General features: G+C 40.5%; 1 protein-coding gene and 2 long non-coding RNA genes across 10 annotated transcripts in view; 1 reads left to right on the top strand and 2 right to left on the bottom strand.

Annotated features, from left to right (window-relative positions):
- RAD51B (RAD51 paralog B) overlaps nt 1-19,631 on the top strand; it is a 378,738-nt gene that overhangs the window by 120,726 nt on the left and 238,381 nt on the right. The gene's annotated exons all lie outside the window — the stretch shown is intronic.
- On the bottom strand, nt 1,652-8,843 carry LOC121070428. The gene is made up of 3 exons (XR_005820077.1): nt 8,272-8,843; nt 3,306-3,403; nt 1,652-3,193 (listed from the first exon to the last, which is right to left on the bottom strand). It is a non-coding gene; the product is annotated as an uncharacterized LOC121070428 (long non-coding RNA).
- LOC121070431 lies at nt 8,847-9,261 on the bottom strand. The gene is made up of 3 exons (XR_005820082.1): nt 9,237-9,261; nt 9,039-9,153; nt 8,847-8,890 (listed from the first exon to the last, which is right to left on the bottom strand). It is a non-coding gene; the product is annotated as an uncharacterized LOC121070431 (long non-coding RNA).

The raw sequence follows: 19,631 nt of genomic DNA, 5'->3' as shown, positions 1-19,631 counted from the left end.
TTCAATGTATGTATTAAAAATAGTTTCCACCACTTCCAAGAGCATAACATTCAAAACATCATAGTTGTTCGTAAAATCAAGCTCTTCCAAGAATGATGTATGTAGTACTGAACAGAAGTCAACAGTTTTGAAGCAGATCTGCTGTAACCCAAAGGGTCGGGGTTCTGGTGCTAGCTGGCTGTGCTGTCCTGTATTCTGCCCCTAGCACCACCGAGTGTGTGTTGTTAGGGGGCTGTGTTGTAAGGCACGCTGCAAATACAGATAATCCACCACCCCATTCTGCCTGCATTTCACTGATTCATGCAGGTGCCTCCAACATACCCCTGTAAAGTCTTTGATGTTTATCACTAGGATGTTTCTCTTAAATTTATGTTAGGTCAGGCAGAGGTCAGAGTGCCCTGTCTAAATACCTGCCTGGTGTGCACACCTCTGGCAGTTCAATAAAAGGCTCATGTCGTCACGTGGCCATTTGCCCTTGCAATGTTATATGACAGGCCAGGTAAGATTGAAATGCATACTTGTTTTGTTATTTGAATTAACTTGTGCGCACAATGGTTTTGAGTAGATGTGGTGTTGTTTCCATTTTTTCCTGGGGATATTTATATGTTTTGTTTACTTGCAGCTAGGATTTTATTAAAAACTGTTGTGAATGTGGCTACAGGCAGAGACAGTGCCTCTCATAAAATTAAGTGATATGAGAGTGTTTAGATTTTCAATACCGTAAGTTCTCCAAAATAATGTTCTCTGACTTTTGAATGAATGAATAGGTGTTCTCATATCTGGCTTAAATACCTAGTGAGATTGTATGTAAAGAGCACTAGGTAGTTCAAGGAACAGAAATGAAAAAACACTAAATCTGTATCATGGTGATGGGAGGGAACTTGTGCATCAACTCTCCAAAGCAGGCGGAAGGCCAGTACTTGAGATTTGTACCAATGTCTTCTTGAAAGATTATGACCAAAACCATGTAATATCTTGTAACTAGGGAATTAAATGGAGACAGCTGCTGCAGAAAATGCCTGATTTACTCTGAGTACCTGTAGTGGAGTCGTCGTGTTCATTGGGGAAGAGAAAAGATGGTCTAATTCCTCATTTGACTGCTATAGGTCCTAAACAAAGATAATGAAGGCAACTATAAGTCAACTCTTATCAACTGTCAGGTTGCAAAGTGCTGAACGTAGGACTGTCAAATTGCTTGTCTGTGCATACTGCACTGTATAAGAAGCTGTAGGTCACTGCAAACTTTCTGTCCTTCTTGTGAAGTTTCAGGTATTGGTCATTGCTAGAAGCAAGATCACTGATTAGGTGGTCAGTAGCCTTGGTGATCCTGTTTCTGCAGTCATGAGTGTCATGAAAAAATATTAGTCAAGAAAGCCAAAAGTTGTCTCTGCTTTACATGTCAAAGTTTGGTATACATCTGTTTTTGTTTGACTTTGTGATCATCTGTACTGTCCTCAGTATGCAATTTGGAAGCTGGAATTTAGATGATGCAAAAACCATTAGAAATTAAAACCTGCTGCCTTGCTTCTTTTTAAAACTGAAAACAAGCACATTTCAAATTTAGATTCCCTTTTGTAGGTTGTTTACTGGGGTCAGAATGGAACATTGTTACATACCCGCAGAGGAATTCACATTAAACAACTTATTTTCAAAAACTTCACGCAGAATTGTTTAGGTTAGATGGGAGCCCTTTATCATTTAGTCCAACCCCGCATTTACCACATCATCCAAATGTTAAGCTACAAATAAACTGATGTGGGCAATATCTATTATCAGTCAGTGCTGTATGCGTTTTGTTACCTAGTTTTTACAGCAGGCTTTTCAACAGACCTACAGTAAAAGAAGCAATAATTGTAATAATCATATGAATTGTTAGAAATCTTTTTGAGGTAAGTCATGCCCACTTGACCAGTCTTTTATTTCATGTACTTTCTAAATTAACTTAGATTAATTTAACAAAGAACAGAAGGATAGTGTATCAGTGACAAGCAGTTAGTACAACATTTTGTACTGTGAATTTGATGCTCACAAGTCCAGCTTTTCCACTTAAATTTTGACTATGTATCTGATCTTAGATGTGTAAAAAAAACCCTCGTATTTCAGCCTTGGGTTCTTTGCACTGCTGTTGAGCCTCAGTCTATTTCTGCTTTGTAAAATGCCTTTTTCTTAGAGTACTGGTCCAAGACATGCTTTAGGAGAACAATGTAGTAAGTTGGATATGTTTGATGCTAATACTCAAGTTTCCAGCATCCATTTAGCTGTTCGAACTCCTTGCTTGTGGATTTGAAATTCTCATTAAGGGAAAGAATAAATTGGACAATATTTGGCTTACATGTGAGGACTTATCCTTCACCAGCTGGACTGGTGAGTCCAGTAGTAATTTAGTTAATAGTCAGTGTAGGCAATATAATTGCAGTAAAGCATGTAAGGGGAAGAAGTCTGTATTGTAGTGAGACAGGCTTTAAGATAGCGCTATGGCTAATGTTCAAAGATTAACCACAAAGTTTGTGTGCAGGCAACCGATCACTTCCTGTGATTGTATTAATGTGTATTAAACAATGCCAAAAGCAGTGGTTTTCACCACAAGAGCACCGAGAACTCTCAGACTTTATTGCAAGCCATGCAAAAGAAACAAATTTGGCATTTTCTCTTAACTGTGGTTCCCGGTGCTGTTTGCCAAATGCCGCCAATTTCCGGACCCCGTGGTTTGGGGATTGGTGCTACAGGGAGCGCTCGGAAAAAACGCTGTTAGAAAGATGGTGAGCCGAGGCCCGTGACGTGGAAATAAGAAAACAAATACACTCTTTGGGGCATTTGACCTAGAGACATCACATAGCTAAAGACGTCAAAAGGTGTAAAAAGGCGACCGGGGGACCAGTCGGCTGACCCGTGTGCTGCCGCTGCCTCCCAGCTTGGCTGCTGTTGGCCTGCACTGCGCGATCAGCCCCTGCCTGCCCGTGTGCGAGTGGGCCTGTCCTACCGAGCCCAAGGAGCGGTCTGAAGCACCCACTGGGTTTATTCTCCGTTGGACTGAAGTTGAACCCTTTGGCAGAAAGCCAGTGGAAGTGCTAAAGCTGGTCATCTTCTTTGCCGCCATCGGCGACTGCTTCTGGGTTTTTTTTTCCTTCAGGCCGTCATTTCAGTATCCAACATCAGACGCAGCTTCCTCCCTGCTGGCCTGCCCGCTTGTCAGCTACGTGATGGAAGAGAAGGAGGGAGAGTGATCAAAATTGCACGTATGTTCATACCCACCCTTGTAAGGAGCAGGCCTCGGGCTAAGACAAAGGATTTGAGAGGTTTGAGACCTTGTGGATGCCTCCTGGATTCTTTCCTGCTGGGTCATTTCCTTGCAGCCCTGTCTGGTTCTCTAAGCTCACCTGGGTGTGTTTGCAGGCAGTCAGACCTGTATTGTGAAAGAGAAATTAGACACTTAACCTTGGTAATAATTAACTTCCATAGCCTTGTTTGCTACCTCTTTGTTACGCTTTTATTGTAGTTTGTTTGCTCACTTCTGAGGAAATTCTTTTTGACATTTTATGAGTTTTTATGAAGCAGAGTAAGAGAATTAAACTGTGGGGCTCAGGTGCAGAGGAAGGATTTCCTTCTTTCTTTGGCAATTCACCTGTATAAACACGAATTGGGGATGGGTGGAGCTCAGGGGCAGCGATAGCGGAGTGGAAACATAATAAACAGGTTTCCCATCGTGTTTCTTGTTGAGAGTCTGCTTGAGAAATGCCTGATCATGTATTGCAGACTGATAACCTTCCTGTCCTCAGCTGGGCGAGAAGGACCAGGTGAATTGCTGTGCCATTTGTGCAATCCGTGCCGAGCCCTGTGGAAAGGTCCCTGGAATCTGCCCTTGCCACTAGGTACACGTCAGGGCAAACAGCCGCTGGAACAAAGAGCCTGATACTGAACCGCAGGACTTGTGGGCACAAAATGTTGAAAACCATCCGCTTGAATGCGCAAACACTTCTAATTATTTTCATCCGTGTTAAACAGAGTGTCTCTTCCAAGGAGACCTTTTAACTTGAGCCTCTTGGTTTGAGTGTCCTTTCTGTGTATGCACAGTGCTTTGAAAAACATTGGTGCCTGCCTGGCAAAGTGCTGCCTGCCAGCCGATAGAAGGGGGTAGTGCTCAGTGGTTGAGGGATGCTTACTGTAGTGTGGGGGTGTGTAGACTTGGCGAGGGGAAGGAATTTGATCTTTTGTGATACTTTTTTTTTTTTTTTAAGTGTAATGTCATATGTCTGTTTTTTTGTGTAAACAAGATCTTTCTTTTGTTTATTTTGCCAGCAGACTATATCAGAAACCAGACTTGTTTCTGTGTTGAAGCACTCCAAATTGACTTTCATATGCAATCAAGTTCTCCTTATCTACCACTGCATGTGCAGCAGCGAATTGTTTCTCTATAATTTCCCATAAAAACATTTCAAGAGAATTAAGAGGCATACTTTGGCTGTGGTTTCAAGGACAAAGCGAGCTGATGTAATAGTCCTTTCACTCAGCCTTCTGCTCCTGCGGCATACCTTGCTCTAGTTTCTACGTTAATTGTACCCAGCAAAACCAACCCCGGTCAGATTTCTGATCTGCCCTTGCGCTGGCTTTGGTGCTATCTGCTCTTCTGCACCACTGTATGTGCTAGCAGAGACCAAAGTACGTGCAGCAGAAAACGCAGTTAACTTCATGTAAGGTTATTAGGCTGAAATGCCTCAGTGTAGGGTTACTTGAGCAGAGAAGTTAATGTGAGTAAGTGGAAGCACTTGAGCAGGAATCATGGCACAAACATGTCCAGCGTTTGGAGTGCCCAGGAAGCTAAAATTGGTTCTCAGTGTGCCTGTTGCTGCTGCTAGCACAGACACTATTTTTGAGCTTTCACTTCCTGTGTGAACTTAGTGGACTTGCTGAAACTGTTCAGCTTTCACAGGCAACAGACATTCCCTTTTCATAAGCAATTGAAACTCTCAATAATATTAAAAATCTCAAAGCTTGTTAGATTTCTTGTTCACATTTTACTTGTGGAGAAGCTGTTGAAGAGCCCTAATTCTAGGATGGTTACACATTTCTTCGTGATTTCTAATTTATACTTTTTTCTGCCAAGTTTGTACCTTTAGGAATGCAGGGAATGAACACTTTGTTTTGTGTATGGCATACTTTGTACCCATGTAATAATTTGTTTCCCTCTTCTGAGCTTCCTCTTTGGAAGTATATTGCAGTGCTTCTGTGTAGCAGTCAAGTGAGGCAGGCTGCTCTTTTTACGTTAGATTCAAATTTAATTCAGATTAAATTAATTCTTTGTGCATTAGATTCCCCACAGCATATCCCAGCAATCCTGTTCTGTTTTGAAATGCATAGTATTCCAGATAGTATCTTACCGATGTGTTGCATAATGCCGTTTTAATTTCATTATTGCTGACATTTTTGAATGACTTGCAGCAGTAACCTTCAAGATGACTAAATCTACCTAACATATTCTACTTAAGAAAAGATAATATTGATATGATTTGAGTCCATCTAATTAACTGTTTCTTGTCTCTGTACATGTCTTAGTATTGCTTCATACTTGTCTCCTTTCCCATTAGTGTATATTGTTTGTTTAGGTTTATATTGTTTTCCCTAACAAATGGATTATTTTGCTTCTGGAATTCCTGAAATAAATCCTGAGTAAAATTGAAGAATCACATTTTTGGTATAGATTTGAGATGGCAACAGGTGGTAAGACCAGAATGTATGTCAGCACAGTGCATGAATACTTAAAACAATGATCAGTTGACTAAATGGATCGTACCTACCTTTCTAAGAATCATTTGATTTTTAAATGACATTTTCTTCTTATTTACATTACCACAGAAGAATTGATTTTGGAGCTTATAAATGTTTTTCTTATTATAAACATAAGGCTGTTTTGCTTTCTTCTTTCATTTCTAATCCTGTACCTGTAAATAGGGAGTGTTGTTAACAAGAATAATAATTTGAGCTAGCTGATGAGAGGGTTGCCAGAAAGGCTTTTGTTTTGTAGGAACTGTACCAGTTGGTCTCATAAAAACACACTTGCTGCTTCCCAGAAACTTTGCTTGCTTAAATCATTGGTGAAAAGTGGATGTTTTCTCTTATTCATGCATTTGATTTAAGAAAGTTTTAGAGGTGAATTCGGCTACGGTTTTAAAACAAATCAAGAAAGCAAGCTCCTTCAAAATGCAAGCTGAATTCTGAACACAGAAGTAGGTCTACAGACTTTAAAGTGTCTGTTTAAGCTTTTCAAATAGAAAAGCTATTTAGTGTTACTCTTTAGCACGGGGATCGTTCCCATCTGTGAGCAGCACAGAAATGGTTGTGGCTGTGGTTGTGCAGTGCTCACTGGTGGCCTCTGATGGGTCACATCTGTGCTGCACTTCTGTGCTCCCCGCTCTGTTCAGTGGGGCTGGTGCAACGCTTCCTGAGGCCACCTGTGAACTGGGTCCAGAAACTGAAATCAGTTTAAAGAACTGGATAAAAAGAAGGGATGGGGTTAGTTTGAATTTTGACCAGTCCTGTAGCTTGACACGTGGCACTAGAAGTAGTACCAGTGTAAGCTGCTCAGGTTGTCACTGAGGCACAAGAAACATCTGTGGGAACGCTGCCCGAGCTGGCTGCTGGGCTTGGTAAATGAGAAGTCCCTATATTGCTGGAAGTAATGTTAACTTTCAAATATTAAAAGCATACATGTAAAAAATAAATAATAAAGGTATATTTGTGTATCTACCGTTTACTGCATACAATATATAAAAGGAGTTTTCTGGCAGCCACAGTGCTGTACACCCTGTTTTACGTGTAACATCTGGGAGTCCAGCATAAGCTATATGCTTAAGAATGTTTAAACATGATGACATGGACATGAAGAGTAACTGCAAAGCATCTGGCACACCATCTCTTAACTGGTAATGTGCAGCTGGGGTTGTAACGTTTTACATCCCGTTTCTGTATGGACGTTCTCTTCAGACATCATATGCACTGGACATATGGAAAAATGAGAGGGGAACTTTATGGATCAGAAATGAAAAGACAGCTAATATATGTGTAATAAGAAATTCAAGTATTTTGGTTGTTATGTTGGAAAAAGATTTTGTCTTTAAACTCTTCTTTCATATCTGAAACATTTCTATGAAATGCGTTCCGATTGTTTTTTTAGTGAAATTCACGTTTCCTTAAGTACTGCGATTATTGTGTCCAAGTGGTGTGCTCAGTACATGTAATGTTTTCTGTGAGCATGGCTGTTGTGTGCCTTATATCCACATCTCAGGGCGCATTGCCTGCTGCTTCTTCCTGGAGTTTCATGTCTGGGGCGTTCCTAATTTTTGCCCAAGCCTGTTCCATGGTGTTGGTGACTGTAAATACCCAGTGCATTGGCTTCAGCTTTGTTACCCGACTATTTCTATGGACTTACATTTGTTTAAAATCATAGAAATAGACATAACATACTACTCTGAAAATCATTAATGGTTTTCATGTCTGTAGGCCACTACATCGTGAGGAAACCAAAGCATGCTTTGAGACCGTTTCCTTTTTTTCTCTCAGGGTGGCTGGCATACAAAAGGCAGCTGTTCAGCAGTGCACATAATATGTGCTGGCAGCATCAGATAAACAGTATAAACACAGAAAGGCAATACTGAGGAAAGCTTTCATTTTCTTTTTAGTAGAAAAAGAGCTATTGATATCCCTGACTACAGTTTAGTAAAAATATATATATATATTATAATAATAATAATTAGTAGAATGGGAGAAAGCTGTGCTTCAGAATTGTGTGAACTGCTCACAACCTCTCAGCTGTCTCAGCTGGGTTGGAAGGGACCTTAAAGATCACCCAGTTCCAACCCCCTGCCATGGGCAGGGACACCTCCCGCCAGACCAGGTTGCCCAAAGCCCCATCTAGCCTGGCCTTGAGCACCTCCAGGGATGGGGCATCCACAGCTTCACTGTGTACTTCCCAGTTTATGCACATAAAATGCACATTTCTTCCTAGTGAAGAAATATTGATTTGATATTAATAAACCTTTGGAGAAGATCACAAACTTTACTGCTTTTTCATTGCTTTCCACTCCCACGTGTAGGCAAGGTGAGCACGTGGTGTGGTTGTGCAGGTGGCAGCTTCCTTTGTAGTTGTTTGTCTTGCATGCCTCCTTGCGAGGAAATATGAAAATTAAAATTGCTTTTATCCAGAATAATTTTTAGAAACACCTATGAATAAGTAGATAGCAAAGGATCTCCTTTAATTGAAATAGTAATTAAAAATACCTTGAGCCACCAGAAGCTGAGCTTTTTTCAGAGGATCGCCTTATTACTATTACAGGTCCAGCTGAATCTGCTGTGCTGTGCATTTCTGAGTAATTGTCTGCGGTAGAGGAAGGTCTGTTAAGGTTAGAAATCACATTCTTCTCTACTGCAACTAAAGAAATGGCTGCTTTCTGCCTGCCAGCAGCATGCTTGAAAACAAAACTAACCCAACCCACAGGGAGTTAAAATATTTTTGTCCTAAGTCGTCACAGTCTGGCCGAGGAGTGACCTCAACCTTCTCCTGCTCTGAATCATTGCTGAGATAGCCACGTGCTCTAAATAGACTGAAGTAGATTACAGTGCCAGAAACTGTTTGTCTTTTCACGTGTCTCAGATGGCTAAATGAATACAACCTTGACATTGTTAAAAAGGGTGCTGCTACACCCAGTTACTGTAGGTGTAGTAGCAGATTAACCACTCTAACTGCTTTCATGTGTGTAATCTTTCCAATCTTGATCTGGTGGCCATGTTGCTTTTCTCTCGTGGCACGTAGGCAGTGCTTGACCGTGGTTTTAATCCTGAAGCTGTTTTTTGCATTGATTGGTGCAGAGAAAATACTCAGTTTCAAGGAGTTCAAATACTGAAAAAAAAAAAAAAAATACATGTTACGCTGGCAGGGTTAGGCTGCATTTATGTGACACCCCTCCCTGCCCCAACAATACATTTGAATTGAAGAAGGTTCTTAAAGTGATCCTTCAAGAAATACCCAAGAGCGGTGCTTTTCGTACTTGCTGAAATTCTCTGTCCTGAAATTAATGTAAGCCGTGATGTAGTCAGTCTGATAAAGCCAGCACACAGTTTCTGGCAGTAGTCAAAATTAATACTTCAGAAGGAGGAGAGATGCTGGAAGCAAAGAAATTCTTTCATGATTGTTATTTTCTTGCATTTATGATCAAACCCATAATTTGCTCAATTATAAAACTTACTGGTGAAAAAGCTGTTAAAACCTTCCCTTACTGTCACCCATTTAGGTGTGAATGAGAGCTTGCTTGCTTTTAAAGCAGAAAAGAGAGCTGTCTCATCTGATACTTCGAATTACAGTAATTCTTGCTAGGCTGTTTCGCCTTCACAAGGTGTGTATATTTTGGATTTTAGCAGTTTAGTTTTGTGTTCTGGCAGCAAAGAAAATAACTTAAGAAATTCATTGCTACCTTCTTAGTAGCTTCCAGCTTTTTGTTTTCTTCTACAAGTTTGTGATACTGTGTCCTAAGTTTTGATGGCATCTCTGAAAGGAAAGAATAGTTAACTTAAACAGCTTTGTTTTCTTTAGGTAGCTTTCCTGAGCGTACAGTTTCTGGGGATGGTGCTGTCCTCTCCTTTCCCTCATTTTGTACATTCATCCATTTTGTGACCAATCCAAAACATATCTAGGACCTCTAAGATACAGTCTAGACAGTGGTGACAAGCTCTAATGAAGGATATGTTGTCGTATAACATGAATATATTGAGTAGCTCTGCACTGTGTTAACCATGGCAATAAAACTATGGTTATATCATTATGGTAGTTTGGAAGAATGAGCAAGAAACTTTCAATTCAGAAAATAACTCTGGGATCAAAGCATTAGTTGCCATTGGAGCTACATCCATAAACTTCCTCAGGTGTTTGGAACAGCTACCTTATTACGCTCTTGTGCTTTATATAGGTTCTTATACTACTTTTATATTTGTGATATCTGAAGATCAAATGATAATATCATTAAGGTATTAAATGCTTTTGCTAATAATTGTCTCGTGTTTTATTGTGTTTTATTCATGTCATGCACCAAAATGTGCTTTCCAGTTTATAAGTTACATTTTTTCCCCAGTAGGCAGCATCCATTTGGAGATAATCTTATACACCGGCTGTATTAGATGATGTCTAGGAGGTACTCCTTATACATGTTTAAGTGTAAGACATTTCTTAGCCTGAAACTGTAAAAGAAATTTTCACAAGACCTGTAACCATATTGTTGCTCATGTGTTGCTCTCTGCAGTAGAAGAACAGCAAGGAGCAATGAGGTAGAATTTAAACACATCAGGGTAGAAGGTACCTTTTTATAAGCATATCTTTCTGTTCAGCAGGGAGAGCAGAGAGAAAACAGTGCCAGGCAGCCAAGCAGCTGTGGTAAGTGCTGGTGCAGAAGCTGCCTAATGTTCCCTGACACAGCCCGATGGCCACAAGTTATTTGCAGTGTGGAGTGGATGTTTCTGGACAGGGAGTCTGCACTGAAGTACAGTTATGCGAGGTATAAAAAGTTTTCATTGCCTCTCCTATAATCAAATCAAGCCTGTTGGAGATAATAAAGATAAAAGCTTTATGTGTATAAATAAAAGATCTGGCTTTACCTTGCACTTTTGGGAAAGAAATCATCGTGATGAACATTTAAAGAACATCGTAGTGGATGTTTAGTTTGTTAAATAAGAGAGCAGTGGGAGCAGGGGGCTGGAACAGGCTGAGAGGTGAAATTCTGTCTGTTTTGCTTCTCAAATAGCACATCTCTTTAATGCAGTCCATGTGTTCAGCCTTGCTTGGCTTAAGGTGGTAGAGTTTTCATACAGGGGGGAGGTAATATTTGCAAATAAACTGTTCTTTTGCTGTCTGTAACGAAGATGTATGTGTTGAGTTAGCTAGACATGTCTCTGCCTTACACAAGGAATAGAAACCCTCGTCATTTTGAGGGTTACTATGTAGTTTGATTTGAGTGCTCTTGCTCACTCAGTGACACAAATGCCCTCATTGTGTATACAATGTGCGAATAGAAACAAGACTGAAAACAGATGTTTGTATTATGGAGGGGAATGTTAGAACAATACTTTTTGACTATTTTTTGGGGGGGAGGTATTTATTTATTTAGTTTATTTGAAGTTCTTGCATGAAGTGGAAGTTGAAGTAGAAAACAATGAAGTTCACTTTTATCTAGAGGACCCATTTCAGCTCAGCTGCAAACTTGCACAGCTAAATAGCTGTTCATGGGAGATTAATTAGTTCTTCCTCACCTGTTAATTTTTAGTGTATTTTGGGCCTCATTCTTCTACTTCCCTAGTGCCTTATTCAGGTGTTAGAACCACCTGTGGGTACTCTCCATAAGCAACCCCATTTGTGTGTAATGAAAGTCTTCAGCATACAAAACTCTCCTCAGGACTGTGGAACTGGGTCTGTTGGTGTTTTTGTACATGAGGATCAGTGGATGAGCATGTTTTGCTAGTGAATAGATTTGATGTGTTTGCTTGTGCCTGTACTAACTGTCCTGTATGAGAAGACATGGGCTGAGTGGCATTTCTGTTTGTTCTGTGGCTGTGAATTGTTTGAAATGCTCCTTTACGGTGTTTTGTGAATGCATGTGCCAGCAGTGAACCTCTTCAGCTGGAAGGATGCCGATGATAATGTGGGAAATAGGTGAGTAAAGGTTTAACTGATACTTATGGTTATGACATGGATAGGAACTTAATTAGAAACAATAATTCTCTTTATCAGTTGCTAAGATCAGTTATTGCCATGTGCCCCGTGTAAGGGATTAAGGGACATATTTAATGTGCTGGTTTACTTACAGAAATACATTTTCTTGTAGATTCTTTCAGGAGGACTTGTACAACTTAAAGAAAAGAATAAAGCTAAACTGTGCGCCTACTCATGAATTAATTTTTAAGTTATTAGTGAAAAATTGTTCTATTATTGGTGTGATGTCGGAGATGTGACTCCCTGCAGAATTGCAGGCTAGTACTATTTAGGAAGGCCACCCGAGTGGGTTAGGCTGGAATCATCAAGTAAAAAAAGCTCTGGAGCCTTTTCATGTCACACTTACCATTTGGTTTTCTGGTAGAACAGCAGTTGTAAGGTACAGCTAGATTCAAGAAAGAAAGAATTAGCTATCTTTCCTGAGAAGTAGCTTTTAAATTCTGAGAAGCACACCAGAAAATGCAAAGAAAGGATTTATTTTAATTTTATACATTTAATATCTGCCCAGTATAAAATTACTCATAAGGGGTTGTTTGGAAAGCTGGTTGGCCGTGCAGCATGTAGTTTTTAAAATCCTGTTCCTCTGTGTTCTGCTTTCCATGACACCATTCTTTAGGGACAGCACATTTGTTACAGGAGGCTGAATTGTTTCCTCTTGCAAAGCCTTACAGTCTTTGAATCTCCCACTGGCTGCTATCCAGAAAGAAAGATTTGTTGGTTCTGCCCAGTGTCTGCAAATGTGTGGTGATATTTATATCTATTGAGTTGTTTTCGCTGTAGCTAGATCTGGTAAAACATTTGTGGCAAAGACTGGGAACTTTGAAACAAAATTCTGTCCTTGAAGACATGCTCTGACTTCCACTGCATCCTTGGTTACTGGGTGGGGAGGAGGATCATCCTAGCTGGACTGGAGTCAGCAAACCTTTTAAGAAAGAAGTAAAATTCAATTTTTGAAAGTAAAACACTGTTTAGGTGTGGACAAAAAAGCAGAATATTGGTAAGCTAAGGGCTAAACTCAGACTTAAAGGTGACTCAGTACTTTTTAGTTGTAGTCTTTATAATCCACTTAATTCTGTATTGCTGTACAGTTATGTTGAGTCAAAAGTCATCATAGATGGAACTTCTAAAATAAAAGTCTGCCTTTTTCTCATAACATTTTTCTAAATTGGTGACAATGAAGAGAGAGGCAGGTATTTCACTTCCATGAGCATTTCCAAGCCTTCTTTCTTTTCCCTCTTAAAGAAGCTTCCACTAAAAAAGTAAGGCCAGTGGCAAAAATTTCTTGTTTTAAGAAGCATTTCCAAGCATGAAAACAATACCAATGTAATGTTTTTCAAGTACAGTTTTTACTTAAATTAACAATGGTTCACTTGATCTTCGTCTGAAATTTCTTAGAGCTATTCACCACTTCCTCCAGATATGATTTAATAAAATCATTTTCTCAGATTTTTCCATATGGTGGTGTTCTTTTTAAAAAAGGTAGTAAAGTTTTGGCTCAATACTTGGCATATCATAAAGAAAGGATTGTCATCGCCCCTTGAAAGCTGTTTGTGACCTTTGAGCTTGAAAATCCACAGTCTAATCAGTAGATTAAGTACCATGCAGGTTTAGCCCTGTTCTTAGCTTTGCTCTACATTTTCTGTATAGTCTTCAGTAATGAAAGTGGTCAGTCTGCCTGTAGGTTCACAGTCTCTGAAACAAGACTTACGGCTACCTTAAGAAGGAAATCAGGAAATATGTACTGAAGACAGTGAAGACTGACGTGGAGATTCTTAGAAAGATATTTGTGCATGGAAATAATTTGCCTTGAATATGCATTCTCTTTTAACTTACACTTTTCAAATAGCTTTATGGCGTTAGATGTAGAAATAATTTTTATTGGATGAAACATACATTGCATAAAACTTCTGGCTTAGTTCCGTATGTGTGACTGTAACTGGCTGAAGATCCAAGTACCAGTGAAAGGATGTGGTAAATTTTCCTTGGAGCTGGCAAAAGTTCCTGTACTTGGAATTTTTAAAACCACCCTAGATTGATATACTGGAAAATATACTGCAGAGAAAGACAGTGCTTTATTGGTAGGAAAGTAGGCTAGGTATTCCTGTAGGCCTCTCTGTGCACGGCTAATGAAGTTGTAAATGATAGTTATTTTAATCCACCTTCGTTTTCCTGGTTTTGTTGGATGTGGCCGACAGAATGACTGAAGTCCTAAGTCTCATGCCAATGAAAATGGCAATCCACGTTTCCTTGTTTAGTTTCTCCTGTTAAGTGTGGAGTGAAACTTCAGGGGTGTAGCTAAGAAAATATTGATTTATTTTTTTTTTCTTCCAGATGAAAACTTGCAAGCATTTGCCCAGTAGGGCGGGGTAGAGAAGTGATCTTGATTGTGTAACTTCAGTCTTTGGCTCCGAAGCCCTGAGAACACTTGAGCAATATCTGCCTGCCGTTTGCCGTTGGCTAGATAATGTTGTTGTTTCTAGGTTCTGGACCATAGACTGACTTTCACATGAGCCAATGGCATGGGGCTTTCCCACACTTGCAACATCACCGGTTTTCCAGCAGTGTGCCGTGGCTTGTGTACAGAAGTTAAATTTCAACTGAAACGCCTTCTGCTCAGGTCAGTCATCGGTTGGGCAAAGCTGTGCTCGTTACCCAAGCCAGCAGTGTCTGTCAGTGCAAGCGCAAGGTATACAACAAAATCATTTTGAAATACTACACCCTGGGGTTAAAGCTGTTACAATTTTTCAGCTGCAAATTCTTAACCAGCTTGTCCCTGGCATGAGTTTCTGGAACATCTTCCTGCAGCGGTAGTGGCTGAGGTGGCACCTGGGAGCTCAGGGACTGCAGAGCCCAACCTAGCCTGCAGAAAGGGTTTCAGTGAGCTTGGGTCAGAGCCATGCAGGCAGACATGGTTGTGCCCAGCTGGAGGTGGATGCCTGGGACACACGGGCTGCTTCAGTGTTGTTGGAGACTGTTGGTCTGAGAGGTTACAGAGATCTGGGTGTACATGTAGGGGGTACCCATGGTGAGGGTGTTGGAGCCTCTGGTTTTGTTCAACTCTCAAGCTAGAGGGCTGCTGGCTCTCTTTTTTCGCTTGTTTGTGGTCTGTCACCCTTAGAAAAGAGAGATGCAAGTCTGGGGGTTCTGGCACTGTAGAAATTGATGTAATCCAATTACATCTCACAGGAAGTTTGTCCTGTGGCTAGAGCTACCTTCTTTTGCTTGATAGCAGGAAATTTTAGTGTTTTGGAAGGAAAGGAATTTAAGGTCTGATCTGTTGGCCCCTGAAGTCAGCGGGAGTCACACACTAATTTTTGTTGTGCTGACCTAGGAAAACTTTTGCAATACAGTAGCTAAGATTTTAATTGCCAGCATAGTTGAGTCTTTTTGAGGGATTTAAGTAGGAATAAACGGTTAGGAAAGTGTTTCTGGTTTTGTCAAACTCCTGTAAAACAGGATCAATTAATACAGTTCATATTAATAATATTGTCTTTGCTTTTACCTGTGAGGAAGTTGACAAGTAAAATGAATAGTAGAGTAGTTCACAAATATTCTCTTGACGTAACTCAGCAAGATTCAAAGTTACCAGGAGACCGTTGGTCTCATTGCAGTCTGTGCTGGACCAGAAACAAAGGTGAAGGTGATTTAACACCTTTATTGTTATTTGAAGTAGCATGAATTAAAATGAAGTATAGTGAATTTATAATATGCGTGCCTGTGGAGTTACGGTTGCAAAGGGCTGGAAGATAAAGGAAGAAGCATTGAGCTGCTGTTTTCAATGCAGAGGCAGGGCTGTGCCCCCGTGCAGGGTGGTTTGGATCTTTTGTACTTCTCTCCTGCCATGGTTGCAATCCTGTCTCACTAAGCCTCAGCTCTCCAAATTTCATTGCATATAAATGTGGCCTTTTGGGTAGTGATCACATTAGGTGAGGTTTTGTACACCCTTCTGTAAAGGGATCAGGAAGTTCACTTTTTTTTTTTTTATCTGTAGCTTTGGAAAATACACTGGTGTCCCAGAAGGCAGTAATGCCAGCTCTTTGATGTTTATACTAGCTGGTTTTCCTTTTTAATAATCAGAGCAGGAGGAAATGTGTCGAATTAGCTGCATGACAGAAGCAGAGGAATTCATTAAAGAAAGTAAAATGAAGTCTACTCAAATTTCAGGCTCCGGGGTTTGAGTCACAAAGTGGTAATCGTTCTAGTTCTTTTTAATGATTTCTTCTGTGGCACTTTCCTTGTCCATGAAACTGATATTTACTGTTAGTGTGGGTGAGCCTGAGAAAATGAGCAATGTCATTGAGGCTTTGAGCAGTGTAGACATTAACCAGCATCTTTCTGTTGTAGTCTCTGGTGTGTTTGTCAAGACCAATGGAAAGAGACTGGATGAATCAGGGTATTATGTTAGGACTATACAAGCTTCACCTGTAGTCTGCCATTTCATATACATCCCAGCTTGGTAGCAGCTGGAGTACTTTACCAACTGAAGGCAGTTTTGTATCCTAGGTGATATGAATCAGTAAACGTTTGCCCTCATGCAAGGCTTTAGAGAAACTCTGTGTGTCTTGGAGCAACATTAAGCTATGGGCCCTTTCTTTAATCTATTTAGAAGTTAGAGCAGGGCACTGAATCTGTGCCTACAGACCATGGCATCACACACAGTTTATTTTATCTGTGGCTGATTTACCTGCCAGCTTGAGATCTATGTGGCATGTCCTTTTTCTGTTCAACTTTGCATACACTGTGCAGCACATGCATACGTGTTAGCCCCCAATTTCTCTGTTCCCCCCCAAGAAATAAGGCTCCCCGGCAGTTATTTCTCCCCGATTCTAAAGGAGAAATTCCTGAGAAGGAAAGGATCCCAAGTCTGCACCATTCTTTTAACTAGTTAAGAGAGGTGAATGAGCCTTTTTCTCCCCATATTTTGGTCCCTATCTACCGGGGTAGTAGTACTTTATTACTCTAAAGGAATGAATGGTTGATTACTTGGTAGGCTGGGTGGCATTTATGTAGCTCCTCATTGTCACAATACGTATGGACCCAAGGCTGATGCATAACAGGCCTAGCTTGAAAAGGTAGATGTGCAAATATGTGAGCGTGTATTAGCTGGGCATATCAAACATGGATTCACCAGGATGACTTATGGGACTCCAGACCCCCTATTATTGCTGCATAGTGTGGTGTCCATAGTCTTGTCAGTGATATAGAAACAGTAAAATTCAATATACAATGTTCAAAATACAAAAAAATGTATTCAAGCCTGTGTCTCTACGTTGTGTTTTGGGGTTCTGTTTCTACTCTGGAAATAATAGCACTTTGTATGTAGATCCACTTCTGCTTTTATTGAATTAAACAAGTACCAAAGCCACATTACAGTAAGAACCTTAGTGCTGACTTGTCCCATACCAGCTTTTCTGGCTTTGGTATGTTCATCTTGGCATCCATATCTGTAAGAACCTCAGTCTCTCAGGGAGCATGCTTAAATCCGATGTTTAGTAGCTCCTGTACCTTATTATAGATGAAGCTTCTATGTGAAAATCTCTGTTAAGCTGAAGAGCTGGACAAATGATGTCTTACCCAAGAGTAGCTTGCAAATCTGCAAGTAGGTGAGTCTGCAGCTAGAGGAATACCCGTGTCATTGGTGGCTGAGGAGTGTGGTTCTGTTCATTCCAGAAGCAACTGTCAGAAGAATTTTAAAATCAGATTTTTCTTTCCAGTATTGAAAATGAAAAATGCCTCAGGAGAAGCCACCCAGAAATGAATTGGTGCAAACGGGGTTAGGCAAATTTGTGATCACATAACCATAAACAGACTCTGAAGGGAATAGCTAGAGGTGTGCCCTCTGACATCCCGAACTTGGTGAGCATAGCTGCTGAGGAAGCTCAAAGCAAGTAGCTCAGCCGCATTCTAAGGTCCTACGTGCTCTCCTGTTCGCACTACTGGGAACAGCATACTGGTTTAGATAAACCATTGGTCTGACTGAAGTCGGCATTTCGTATAGAGGCTGGATGTCCTGTGACAGGTGCTGGCATCCACAGTTGAGTGATACCAAGAGAAGAGAGACTCCTGTGTTTGCTGCATGCAGTAGGCCCAGTGGCATTGCAGTGATCTGTGTAGTTTGCTGAAGGTTTTTTGGAGCAGGAGATAGGCAGGTTGAGCGTGGTGTCAGTGTGTTTGGGGTTGTACAGTACACAATGGATAGAGCAATCTTCATATGTGACTGGAGTTTGGGGGCAGTAAATTAATGCAAATAATAATGGTGGCCTGCAGATCTGGACACAGGTCTCTCATAAGTAGCGTGACGGGAGCAGGGTCTGTTACAGGCATGGAGCAAGGTCCTTGGGACCTGAGAGAGAACCATGAGGAGTCTGATTCTTATCCATTAGGAACAGCAGTCCCACATCCTGCTCTCAGAGTGGTATTCTCTGCAACTGGAAACTTTTGTGGTTACATATATATAAAAGCTGGTGCTTGGGCAAGAGGAGTACTGTCCTGACAGCGTTTACAGAGTCAGGATTTGGTTTGCTTAGTCTTTAGCACTAAAAACTTTCCCTGTGTATTTTTTTTTTTTTTTTTTTTGCTCTGCGGGGCCAAAGATGAACATAAGCGCATACAGAATCTGGATTTCAAGCTAAGTCATGGTTTGACTAGGTGGACATTTTCTTTTTGAAGCAAAAGTTGAGTTTGGGTCCACCTAATGCAGGCAGTTGCTTCTGATAGGCTTCTGATCAATATTTTTTCATTAGTATTCTCACAGAAATTGGGAATAAAAAGCAAAAAGGAAAACATTTCAACTGCTAGTAAATATTTCTTCTCCCTATTAGCTTCCAAAATTCCAATCAGGCTTTTTATTATAGCTTGATGTAATTTGCTGTTAAGAAGGGTATGTCAACATGTCCAGTATACTGTGGTGTGGACAGAATGCTTTTGTGGTCCATAACATAGCATTTTAAACTCTCTGTTTTTCTGGAACCACAAATTGAAATCCTGGCAGTGTTAACTTTTGTCCTTCTGCAGTAGGGATGAGTATTCCAGTGCTCCGAACATCTGCTGGTCTTCCTCCCCTATTTGTTTTTCTTCAGTGCTTTCCTTCACCTTGGTACCTCTATTACTGTGAGGTTAAGAAAAGTAGTCATCTGGTAAAGTTCACTCAGGCAAACAGAATGCATTTTGGTCTTAGGCAGCTTTCTCTGAGGTAAGTATAAACAAGGAAATAATATCCTTCCAAAGTACAAATCATTGTAGAATAAGTAATTTTACTGTTGATACAGTGGTTTTTTACATACATACTGTCTAATCTGCCTCCTACAGTGCTTCGTGTCGTTATTTAAAGAATCTGTGCACAGTTGCTTCTTTAAGCCTCTCCTTAATCTCTTCGGTCATTAAAACTGACCGTTTTTCCCCTATTTTGGAACTTTTTCATGTCCCTATTTTTTTTATTTTATTTTATTTTCTGAACCAAATAGATCACGGTGTGCAGCCTGCTTTAAAAGGAACTGCTTTTGTAGTACAGTTGGTCTGATCTACCTGCATTGCCTGTACCAGGTTATGAGTTTGTCACACAGGCTAGGATAGGGAGAATGGGGCTAGGACAGAGTTTGGAAGAGCAGCCTGGTCTTCACAGAAACCTCAGTAGGATATCCGTATCATAGTGGGACAGTAGGTTTTTGGAACATGATTTTGGAGAATCCTGAATGAAGTATGAAGCCAAGGCTAGTTGCCAGGTATCCCAGGCTAGTTGCTGTAATTAACATATTTCTTTTAGGCTTTCAGAAAATTTATTTGCTTACCTATATTGTCCTTGCTATAAATTTTATGACTTTTGTCCTTCTGTGATGAACAGTTGGATAACGTGCATGCTGCTGAAAGGGGCATTTTACCAACCCCA

This window comes from Cygnus olor, chromosome 5, assembly GCF_009769625.2.
Source record: "Cygnus olor isolate bCygOlo1 chromosome 5, bCygOlo1.pri.v2, whole genome shotgun sequence".
NCBI lineage: Eukaryota > Metazoa > Chordata > Aves > Anseriformes > Anatidae > Cygnus > Cygnus olor.
This window is presented reverse-complemented; position numbering and strand designations above follow the sequence as displayed.